The 12,539-nt window shown below is 43.3% G+C and overlaps 1 protein-coding gene across 3 annotated transcripts in view; it reads left to right on the top strand.

Annotated features, from left to right (window-relative positions):
- LOC132915495 (homeotic protein antennapedia-like) overlaps positions 1–12,539 on the top strand; it is a 176,298-nt gene that overhangs the window by 58,553 nt on the left and 105,206 nt on the right. The window contains exon 1 of one of the 3 annotated variants that reach the window (XM_060975358.1): positions 5,417–5,658. The exons of the other annotated variants lie outside the window; for them this stretch is intronic. The gene's annotated coding sequence lies outside the window, so the exon portion shown is untranslated. Of the gene's footprint in view, positions 1–5,416; positions 5,659–12,539 lie in introns of those variants that run through there. 3 annotated transcript variants of the gene reach the window in all.

Genomic DNA, 12,539 nt, shown 5'->3' with positions numbered 1-12,539 from the left:
GAAATACACGTACATATCGCGTGTAGAGTTGTGTCGGAGAAACGAGAAGAAACACACGCGAGCGCGCGCGCGCCAACAGGCAAGTAACCATACACGAACGCACACCGACACGTGGTGTAACGGGGAAAGGAGGGTTGGTGGGTGAGACGACAGGGTCCGCAACTCCACGCAGCTGACAGCTGTTTCCTCGGTGGGCCGACCGGTCGGTGGGGAGGATTCAGCCTAGTCGCGCCCCTTCTATAATGGCTCCCTTTTCTTCCTTCCCCTACCTACGCCAGTATGGCTGGCATGGGTTTCTCTCTCTCCTAGGCTCGATGTTACGTCACAAGCACACGCCGTCGTTTATCCTTGTCTATAGACCGAATGACGTCAGGGCTACATTCCGTCGAGCGGTGACGTAGCGAGGCGTAGCGTCATCGCCGATACGGCCGGCCGTCGATCGGACGCTGACCGCCAGGGGCGCGCCGATCGCCACGCGAAACTGTTACGCCGATCTGTTATCCGATACACCCGTGCGCCGCGCCACGCCGCTCTGGTTACGCGGATTGCGGAACCATGCGATCGCAATACGTTCTCTTTGATATATGACAGGGTCAACAAGGTTTTCGGCTACTCTCGAAGCATCTAGATTTTCCAACAGCCCCGGTCCACTTTGTTCCACGCTTCCCGAATTGTAAATCTTTCGGACTTGTGTGTGGTCTATTACGGGGATCGTATTCGGGTTCGTTACCCCTTTATTATATGTCTGCATGAAGTACAATTTCTTTCTCTTAATATGTCGTTACTATGTAATTCGAATCATCGTTTCTAACATCACGTAAGATACGATAAAGACGTTTCGATAGAAAAGAAAAAAGGGTCAATATCGTCGACTGGATGTTCAATTTTGGCGACAGGAAAAAAAGGTGCGAATAGGTTTTTTAGGGGTGGCGATATCGACGACGGCGTAAGTACTTTTTGACCGCACGGTGCCGGTATCATCAGCGATAGGCAGCAATCGTAAAACGCTTGTTTTACGATGGACTATCGCGGTGGGAGGACTGCCGGTTGTGAGCGGTAACCGTCGAGTGGGGCTCTCACAGTTTACGAGCGCATAACAGACGCGTTTATGGCCGTGATCACGTGGCCCCCGCATACCTATGGCTATATAACCAGGTCCCATAACCCACTGTGGAGTAAACAAATCGTAAAGCTCGGTTTCGGATTTACTGACCTGGCACAATATACGGAAAGCAATACGGAAAGCCAGCCACTTGGCAATGATAACCAGTTCCCTACCACGCTTGAAACAGCCAAGTGGGGGTTCATCATGGTGTGGCGTGCAACTGAGATATCGTTTGAAATACATACAAAAGGAAAGGGTTGGAATCCCGTAACGGTCACATGCAAATCAACGATTTCTGGATATTTCTACATCTATTAAGATTACTATTTTATTCTATTGGGATCTGTATAGAACATTAAATTGAAAATATTATAAATATCATTATTATTTATATAATAGCAAAAACAACAGAGAAAATGTTGCTTCCAAATTGTGTCAGAATTGATAGTAAATTTCTCAGGTATATTTTGTCTAGTTTTATCTACTCGTACATACACTGTCTTTTTACGGGTTAGTTAATTGGTTGAATTTGTGTCAGTCGATCTTCTCGTTCTTTTTCTCGTAACGGAAAATAAAATTGGGACGATGTAAGCGTCATAAAGTCTCCGGGATAGACCTAAAAATTTGTCTTCCGCTGATTTTGCAGAGTTACAATATCTTTCGATCAATGGACCATGATGCGCCCGCGCACACAATACTTCGTCTTCTATGCGTTGTTTCGTTTGTTCTCACGAATGCCGCCAGATGCCAGCACTGCTTTATGACCCTGGTAGTGGCCAACGACTATTCGATCGTTTTATCTTCCACTTACTCTTCGCCTTTACAATTGCCATGACATAATACCCTCTATTTGCCTGCTGGAAGTTTTGTGAAATATGCGAATTTTCATTGGGCAATAAACAACGGTATTATTTAACATTGCGTTATTATTTTTACGCGGCTATTTACCAAGGTAATTCCCACGTCCTCTAAAGTGCAAAGCAAACAGCGAATATGGTGTTTAGCCTTAGATTATGTACGCTGTTATTTGGAAAAATTTAATAACGACCGCGATAAATCAGGGTATACAAAATGTAGGATATTAATTTATCGTCCGTTATTTATTCCAATAAAATAAAAATATTGGTCGTTATAAAAATTACTTAATAATTAGAAGTACGAACTTTGAGAAAACAGTGATGCGACGTTTCGTTTCTCTTACGTAACATGTATCGTAACAAAGAGTTTTAAGCAAGATGCAAGACGCTTTATTACCGTCAATTACATATCGTTTGCCAACGCAGTCGTACAACGATTCCCTGTTGTCACTCGAAAAGAAGAAAAAGAAGAGACGAGACGTGACAGTACATCGTTGTAAAAAGAAATTTGAACTCCTTCGAGCGAAGAGACGAGCAACTCTCTGCGTAGCCGTAGAGAGCCACCGAGGTGATTTATTCGAGTTAATTCCAATTCCATTGGAGCCGCGAGGGCAGTTGGAGGGGGCGGGAAGGGCGAGAGCGGGTGGGGTGGAGGGTGGATATTCTTATGCAATTTGCCAGAAAGGTTCAAGAACCCGGGAGATCCCGCAATTTATCTTGCCTTATGTTACGCCGAGCCAAGGCAACGGAAGATAGATGGCGTCACTGCTACCAACCCCTCCTCCCTTCCGTCTCTTTCCCTCTCACTTGCTGCCTCTCTTGGTTTCCTCGCCTCTCGGGTCACCCAAACCCCGTACAGACCCCTGCGACCACCCCTTCCCCCAACCAATGAGGGACGACCGCGGTGGCCATCTTGGATGGAGAGTTATTGAACGAAAAAGATGAGTAAGAAACTTGTTATGGGGGTGCGTTCTCTCTGCGCCGTTGGGAGTTGGGAGGGAGAGAGAGGGACAGGGCGGGCGGGAGGGTAGACGACGAGAACTGGAAGCTGAAGAAGGGTGGCTGCGAAGGGTTGTTGGCGCTATATTGATCAATTGCTTTGCCGTGCTTTGCACTACTTTCCTACTATAATGTAGAATCCCCGTTGGTGGTGCCACGATACCCACTGCGTGGTCGAGTGAGACTAATTATATAACGATCGTGTTCTTGGGAATTTCAGTACTTTCTGGCATTCAATCTTCCACGCTCGGCCCGTCACTCTTTGCTAGATTAATTTCATTCGCACCACGACTTTCCGTTTCCTTTACCCTGCGATTATCGTTACTCTCATTTAGTCATAACCTTGTGATATATACAACGGAACTTCAAATTCCTTCTTATTTTCTGTCTTTTTTTCTTTTATTCCTTTCTTTCTCTGTATAATCTTGCAGACGTTTTTAAGGCATTCGGGCACCTTTCACTCAGGCATTTTTATCGCGTCCCTCGATCACGAACGTCGTAATGCGGATATTGATGGCGAATGCGATGGAAAGAGCAACGACGTACGGGTGGTCCTCCGATCGCATTTCACGAATGCTTAACGCGTTCCCGGTTTATGGACGCGTGTGCGCGCGCGAGCTGACCGCGTAACTAAATTTCGCCTTGAGCATTTTAGAGGCGCCCGTCGGCACGCAGGCCGGACTGCGTTACAGTCCACGCATACACGGACCACCGATTCGTGAGTTGTTTAACAATGCCGCAATTAGGTTGATGAATTGTGACAGGCATTCGCAAGTAATAAACACACGCACCGATCGCACAGTATTTCGCGACACACATATTCGCGCGTTGTTCGTTGAACATTAGGGACGGACAGAAGGAAACCGAAAATTTCAATTTGTATGCAAATACATTTGTTCGGTGCGTGTGTTGTCGTAGGTCTGCGGAAAACGCGACTCACTCACGTGCAAACTATTCGCCAGTCGAGCTGAAACTTTAACAACCTTGGAAATTTGCTCGCGTACTGTTGTTTATGCATTTTTTAGTCTAATCGCCATCTATATTCGCCGCTCGGTTCATTTGTTACAAAAGCTTTCACGTTTAATACGTCACGGACTTTATTCGCTTTTTTTTTTTATACAAACTGGAAAACACGAAATTCGAAATATATTTGCGAAATTTCTATCGAACGAGTAGATTTAATTTGCCTGTTATTGTATATTACCTGTTTAATTTCATTTATATTAGAGTATGATACATACTTTCGCGTTGTTCATTCAAACGTACAATATCGTTTCTCAGCTACTTCTCTGTTAAAAGAAATCGAACATTTTCGTATTGCCAGGAGAAAAATTTTAATTAGAACAATACAATTTATTCAAACTTGCTAATCGATTGTAAAGTATGTCATCGTAAATGACGTTTATTTATCTTAAAACCATTAATGTAATAAATTATTGATATAATATTTATATCAATAAATTCAATAATCCGTGTTAGCAAATTTTTCCCGCCAATTCTTACTGTGTTAAATTTCTCTCGAAAAAACTCTCCGTTTTTTACCGACTGTGTTCACCGTCTGGCTGCTAGATGGCGCAGATGGCGACGACATTCCGAGCGTCATCTATGGCGATTCCGAAGAAGTTTCTAGCGAACCACCACGTGCGCGCGCCCCACCAGGCGGCGTGAGTTGTGAAGAGCGGGGGTTTTGCTTGATGGTGTGCGCGTCGAGCTCACCGGCAAAAGGTAGTGGGGAATAGACACCCATGGCATGCCTGCAACGGCGCAGAATCCCATCGATCATTCGTACCGTTTCCCCGTGTTTCACGCCGCCGTGTGTTGCACCGTGTAGAGAGAGGAGTCGGCCACCACTGCCCTCCCTCTTCAACCTCCACTCTGCCCCTGACACGTCCACCCATCTCACCCCACCCCCGCGCGAATTCCCCCTACCTATACGACGTGCTGAGTCCGTGACGGTTCGGCGGGCAATGCCGACCAACCATCACGAGGCCTTACCTTCCCTATTATATTTATGTGGCGGCTCGCGGTCGGGAAGGTTTATGTGGTGTCTCCAGTCTGTCTCGTGCCACTCTTTTTTTCCTCGTCCTCCTCCTTTTCCTTCTTTCCGCGCGTCCGACGTTTTAGTGTGCCATCAATGTTTGTCACCGTACTCTACACTATCGATGAAATCGTTTCGTCCGCATAGTCGATCCTGTCGTCTGGCTCCGTCTCGATAACGTTGCTCGGCACAAATCCTGTGATCACACACCGTTGATACCGTGTCAAAGTTACTAGTGCACCCGTCGTACTTAACACGCACACAGTCCTTCGATCAGATCACACGTCGAAATTGAAGTTGAGCGGCTTCCTTCCCGTATATCGAGCTCTCGTGCGATTATCGGTCGAGTCACTCGAATCGATTCTCGCACATCGTTTTTGCCGGCGATTCGTCGTGCGCTCATGCCGCAACCGTCGTTTCGTTTCGAATCGCGCGCATAACGTGTCTCAGTGTGTGCATCGGGAGACCCGGTAGCATGATCGGCAGATCGAAGCGTGCACCACGTGTACAGTGGACTCAATAAGTGCAGGCGTACGTTCAACACTGACCAATGAGAATGTAAGGATGCAGGGCCATGCTCCGGATACCGACGACGTTCACTTGTCCGAAACGTAACCTTACCTTGCGTGCATTTTGGCGGATTCACTGATATTCAGCCGGTAACTTTGAATTTCATCTCTCGTTGCTTTACTCTACGGTTTTCCCACGTTCCGCTGATATGATTATGTTCTCGTGTTTATTACGCGTATTTTCTCCGTCATCGTGAAAAAAATAAACCAGTTGCTTGTTCAAAAATGAAAACGAGTCTTTAAGCTAATCTAATAGAATTTTATTGATCAACGTAGAATGGTAGTTAGAATTTTCCAACCTTTTCAGAGAATTCTTACCTAAACCTTACAAAATTTATAGAAAAAATAGATTTCGATATAACCTACGATACTTGTCACACAAATAACAAATATCCTCTCATGATACGACGATCATATTCAGAATGAATACAGATTGCGCTAACAGACGGTAAAATCGATCAATGTCAAAATGAAAAAGCCACGTAGGAATATCTCATTGGGATTAAAAATTTTCTGGAACATCCGTTCTATCGGTGTCGGTTCGGACGAAAGGGGTCTCCATAGTACTTTCGTAGACACGTATGTACAGGTGCTTCTGTACACGAGCGCGCTTGTAAGCACATGTACGAGCCGCACGTTACGCAGAGGCGATCGTAAATCAGTCAGTTACCTATATATGCGCATATAATACGTACGCAACGTAACGGTATGTAATTTATTGTTTCAGGTAAGTGACGTTGCACCGCCCCAGGACTTGCGAAGCACATGCGTGCATCTTCCTTTCCCGGCATAATGTAAGCAACCCACTGTACCTATTACATTACGACCGATGTCAAGCGGACGCGCCGCTGCGTTCGCCATTGCTCGTTCGGGGAAACAATGAAGCTAGACGGCGCGTCCACACGCTCGCGTGCGTTTCAACCACCTATTGCCCTTGCGCGCAGCTCTAGCGACTGTTTTCTGTTTTTTTTACAAAAATTTCACCGCCCCGGGAATTTATTGTCTGATCAGCCGGACAATGAGTGCAGATTTTATCGGGGTATTCGATACACACGCGACAACGCGCGGCCACTTCGTATCCTCCGCGATCACGTTTCCATCGTCTCTTACGCGCTCGTGTTCTCTTTTTGTTTCCACGGTACACGGTCTCTTTCGTGTGAACGGTGAATTTTTTACGCGGTTCCGGGAACACTTGATTGCGAGTTTAATGGGCGAACGCGAAGGACGTAGCCGCCGCTTTGTTTACGGGGTGTTGACCACGGTGTTCATAAATTGTCGCTGAAAGCATAATCGCGAACGCTCCGTGGACGTTTCGAATGGCAAACGATATAAAGGAAGGTTGATGTGTAAAACTATTATTATCGTCAAAGTGGAAAGAGGATGTTGTCTAGCCTGGTTGCGCGATAAATTATACCGGGAACTCTATACAGCGAGTACAACTGCGCACATTTCGTGCGCAAATTATTAAGATGGCGGTCTCCGTCAAAGAGATTCTTCCGGGTAAGTTTCTTAATTTTACAAGGAAGATCGCGTATCATTCGAATTACCCGATTATGAATCGGCAGATCGGTTTATATCGGCATGGGATGATAGTGGTACCGTGTCCGTGCGAGGCAGCTGTCGATACAAAATCCGGTTTTCTACCGATTTCGATTACACCTTCGCTCTGATATTCTCGCGGCGATAAGTGGACCATAAAGACGAGCACCTGTAATAAAATATATTACCGTAATGGTGCGTGCTTGGCTTGCTGTAAGATAAAGGACGCTGCCACGAGCGTACAGGTGTAAACGGGCCTAAACGAGCTGCGGTTATTAGCGGACACCGCGGGAGGGTGGGAGAACAAGAAAATAATAATCCAAAGATGGATGAAAGCGAAAGGACAAGGGTTCGTCGTGTTCGTCGGGAACCAACCGGTACGAGAGTGAAATGACGGCAAGAGGAGGGTTAGGGTTTCATGGGTAACCGGCGAGAAATCCTCGTCAACGACGTAGCTGAGATAGGCCACACACCGGCGGCTTGTAAAACACGCGGCGAGATTAAATGCTTCATTAATGTGATTAAAGTAAAAAGCTGCGTGAGTAATGAACCAAGCTGAATCATCAGCCGGTCGTACGGTCTACTCTCAAGCCTTGAATTGCTCTGTTGCACCTCTGTAGTTGGTATTTACCCCTGCGTCTTTTCGTTACAGTAAACGGTCTTCGATCGCAGCTGTAGATCTGTTTCAACGACTCTTTTAGCTTTGTGATCGAAATATTAAGACGATGAAATTTCTTTCCAAAGAAACATAAAAAGAAATCGCTATGTATCGTTTGTAGGACGATTGTGATATTATATGATTAATTATATTATTTATTATTATTATATATACACTATAGTTTGTTTGTGTCGAAGGAAAGAAATTCGCCTGATTAATTTTATTTGTAAACAATATTTCATATTTCATTTCATGTCATATCTCTTACGAAGTCCAATGACTCTAAAAGATATCACTTGCCAAAAAAGTCTCTGCTAGATCGGATAGTTTTTGTATATACTTCGCTGGTAATTCAATACGGTCAAATCGATTTCACGAGATTGGAGAGACAGAGAGGAGGCTCTTGGGCCTCGATGGCTTAGAGGAGGAGCGAGTCGAAGGCAAGGGCGAGGCGGTTGGATGCAGATACCGGAATTTTTGTGCAGGCCCTGGAGAAGCGGCTATCTGGCCGTGCAGAGGATAAAAGTCGCGGTGTTCACAATTGGTAATGCCGATAGAGCTGCCATCGTCTTGCCATACAAACGTCCTCCCGGTTACAGGCGGACCGGCCTTTCTTCGCTAAACACAACGATCGTTGTGCATTTCTTCGCCACGCGCATCACAAATGTCCAGCGAGTCACTATACGATACTTTGTTTCGATTGCGTGTACCTCTTAGAACCCCGCACCCGCAATCTTCGTTCTTCTTCCTTTTGCACATTGTTCCATGTGTTTTTCCTTTTACCTGTCACGGTCTTTTCTTTAAATCAATATTCATGCCGGGAAATTTGAATATTCAGTTTGGCTATCGAGCAAGAACGGTCGGATAAAACATAAATTTTGCGAGAGATTGTTTGTTTATGTCTTTTTGGGAAAGGCGGAAAATTTCTGCTCTGAATATTAATCCTTCCGTTGAGGTCGCCACAGGTCTGGTTCCAGCGAATGAAACGCATAAACATAACAACGATTCTTCATAATTAGTACTATGCAATTTGTATCAAAATTTATTGACGTTGAAGGAATGTCTCGTGCTAGTTAATACTCGACACAGTTTGCATACCGAGGCACGTGTAAATGTCAAATGTCGCGCAACATATGAAAACGCGCCACTTGCTGCTCCATTCCTGAACGCTATGCATATTTTACAACAGGCGTCACACAGCGCCATAGTGAGTCACAAACCACGACACTATAAATTGCATTATTAGGTCATTACCTGGTTTCTACAATGTATCAACACTCGGTATTATCCATCCATCCTAACTTCGGATAAAATTCAATAATAAAATAATAGGCACCATTATTATCATTCCCCATCATGACAGTGTGGGTGTTTATGCAAATTTATATTTATCTGAATACAACCGGTTTAAAACAGAGTTTAGTTTCTTCCGCTAAATATTATAACGGACGCTATATTTTGGATATTTTACATATTTCTTCATCGTATGAATATTCTGTTCATTTTTATATCCTTAATTCTTTGGATTCTCACTAAAATCAGAAGTCTAAGAATTTGATACTGAACGGGGAACGTATAACATATTCATATACTGCCTACCTATTTTATAGTTATTACATAAACAGAGTATATGTACATTACACACCAATACCTATTGCATACTGTATTATATTATATTATCCGAGGATCAATTAAAAAAAACTACAAGAATGTAAACTAATTAATGCAGATAGAGATCTAAAGTAATTACACGCTCTACGGAATGTTAGCTCATTTCTAATGTTATCGGTACAATATACCGACCAAAAATTCCAGAAACTAAATGTCCCGTAAATGCACAAAAATCAGCACTCCACTTATTATTAATTATTATAAAGTCCATCGCTTGTTCCACGAAAAAGGAGAAGATAAAGTTCTTTAGAAAGAAACAAGGAAGAGTGGAAATCGTGTCGAATGGAATGGAACGTTTCCGAATGGACAGTGGCCGTTTCATAAGCCTTCAATTGGCGTTCCTAAAGGCGTCAGTCTTACAGCAGGCGTGACATCCGATCGGTTCGCGAGCTACACGGCAAACGTCAGGTCGTTACAGCGCCAGATACGAGGATCTTTGACGGGGCGGTCGCGCGGCCCGACGTACAAGGTGCCGTGGCTTGACGCAAAGTGCAAGGAGATGCGATCGACGATTATGCACTTACGGTGTTACCGTATATAAACGGGCCCCGTATAAGCCTCGCCGAGTATGCATGGCGCACGTATAGCGCGCGGACCAGGCCACGAGAGCAATGTATCTTCCGCCGTGACATTGGGGTCTGCGCTAATCGCGCGACAATCTTCACCGCGACGAGCGAAGCGGCGCGAACCGGGACGACGAGGACGGAGAACGACACCGACTGCGCCAGTGCACAAGTATTCCACTAGATTCGAGGAGAAATTCGGACCAATAGCTAGGACTAGGGAATTCCAGATTTTCTAGAGATCTTTTTCTTTGACGGTTGAAACACCGTGTATCTAGTTTGAAGATAGGATATAAGAATATAAGACTGAATCGTGGGGACGTGTGAAACAAATTGACTAGCGTGTGGCCGTTTGCTTTAATACAATTTTTTCATGTACTTTATCTGTTTCGTCTGGCGTAATGTTCGCAGTAATTTATTAATTCTCGAATAATTCTCGAATAACTGAAATTTCACTTTTAGCCTACTTTCATTATCCCTTCTCTCTCTCTCTCTCTCTTTCACGAATTCATACAGAGATTTTTAGCTTGCGAGCCGTGAAAGTTCTTTCACGAATAGCAAAAGTAGAAACCTTCGTGTTCTTGAAACAATAGAAGTTGCTGGAATTCCTGCAAGACGCGAGATGGTGATTCTGGAACTGAAAGGATTAATTCTTAATTTTGAAATGTGGTAGTAAATCAGGTAGAAACACAAGAAGCTCTCCAGCAAATGGAAACGCTTCTTCTTCCGGAGACACTGGAAGGAAATAAGTGGGAGTGGACGTGGACGAATCACAGAAGATTGTAAAAACGCAAGATACTGAACAAGAAAATACGAATGAGAATGAACGAGTGCTGTTTAACACATTTGATCTTACTCACGCATATCTTGTTTTGCTACTTAAATAATACTCTTGAATTGCATTATATGCGTTTTGAAAAAGTAACTTCGACATAAAATGGACGGCGTGTTAAGGAAAACATTATCAAAGTATATCTTTTGAAGTTCTTCTTACAAAGTACAATAATTTGTCAATAATATTAGTAAATTGACAAGTGACAGGTTTTAGGTTAGTGACTTCTAGGTTATATACCTACAATTTCATAATTTTTCATTTTTATTTATTTTTGTATTTTTTAATATTAATAGCTGTTTAACACATTTGATCTTACTCACGCATACCTTGTTTTGCTACTTAAATAATACTCTTGAATTGCATTATATGCGTTTCGAAAAAGTAACTTCGACATAAAATGGACGGCGTGTTAAGGAAAACATTATCAAAGTATATCTTTTGAAGTTCTTCTTACAAAGTACAATAATTTATCAATAATATTAGTAAATTGACAAATGACAGGTTTTAGGTTATGAACTTCTGGGTTATATACCTACAATTTCATAATTTTTCATTTTTATTTATTTTCGTATTTTTTAATATTAATAGCTGTTTAACACATTTGATCTTACTCACGCATATCTTGTTTTGCTACTTAAATAATACTCTTGAATTGCATTATATGCGTTTCGAAAAAGTAACTTCGACATAAAATGGACGGCGTGTTAAGGAAAATATTATCAAAGTACATTTTTTGAAGTTCTTCTTACAAAGTACAATAATTTATCAATAACATTAGTAAATTGACAAGTGACAGGTTTTAGGTTAGTGACTTCTAGGTTATATACTTACAATTTCATAATTTTTCATTTTTATTTATTTTTGTATTTTTTAATATTAATAGCTTGTATCTTGTAACTTGTAAGCATTAACAAAATTAGTTCAATCGTGGAAAGGAGTTCGTCCTTTAGTCATAATGTGTAAAATGCAAAGGACAAAGTAAAAAAATCATAAGAAAGAATCGAAGGAAAAAAGATGCCAGAAGATATACAATAAGGTAAAAGAGAACACCAGATAATCGCTTGAGCGAATGGAAAAGTGTAAGAAGCGGTTGTAAAGCTGGAAAGAAGGAAGAATTATAACAGAAGAAGAGGAGGAAGAATAAGAGGAAGATGAAAGAAATCGCTTGGCCCGACGCGAGACTAAACTGTTCGCGGTGCGCGATATCTCGACGCTCACGAGCAAAGGACAATCGTATAATTAGGTGTCCTGCGGAAGGCTACACAATATCCACGGGGAAGACACATTGGCGGCAGGTTGGCTGCATATTCTACGAGATGCGTTCCGCGCGGAGTAGATAGGAGTGATCGCGAGAGGCTATCGCCCAGCAATCGGAGTGTCCACGAGTAATCGATGCTGGAATGCTGGTAGGAATGTTCGAACTGGTCGACGAACGGGATCACCCGGATGCTGGCGTTGCCTTTAACCGAATGCGCCGCTTAAAAATGCCGCTTTTTGGCATGGCCACGCGACCGCCTCCGGTTCCGCTTAATCGCTTCTAACGCTCATCGTGAATGCAGCCGTTCTTCCTGTTTCAATTAACTCGAAATATTCTGGAATATGTATCCTACGACGTCATATATGACAGTGGATCTTGTTCGATGTATAGAATGAGAAAGGTCGACCGAGTGGCCGCGTATACGGCTCTGCGGAGAAATTGAATATT

This window comes from Bombus pascuorum, chromosome 17, assembly GCF_905332965.1.
Source record: "Bombus pascuorum chromosome 17, iyBomPasc1.1, whole genome shotgun sequence".
Taxonomy (NCBI): domain Eukaryota; kingdom Metazoa; phylum Arthropoda; class Insecta; order Hymenoptera; family Apidae; genus Bombus; species Bombus pascuorum.
The sequence above is the reverse complement of the archived record's forward strand: the minus strand, read 5'-3'. Positions and strand labels throughout refer to the sequence as shown.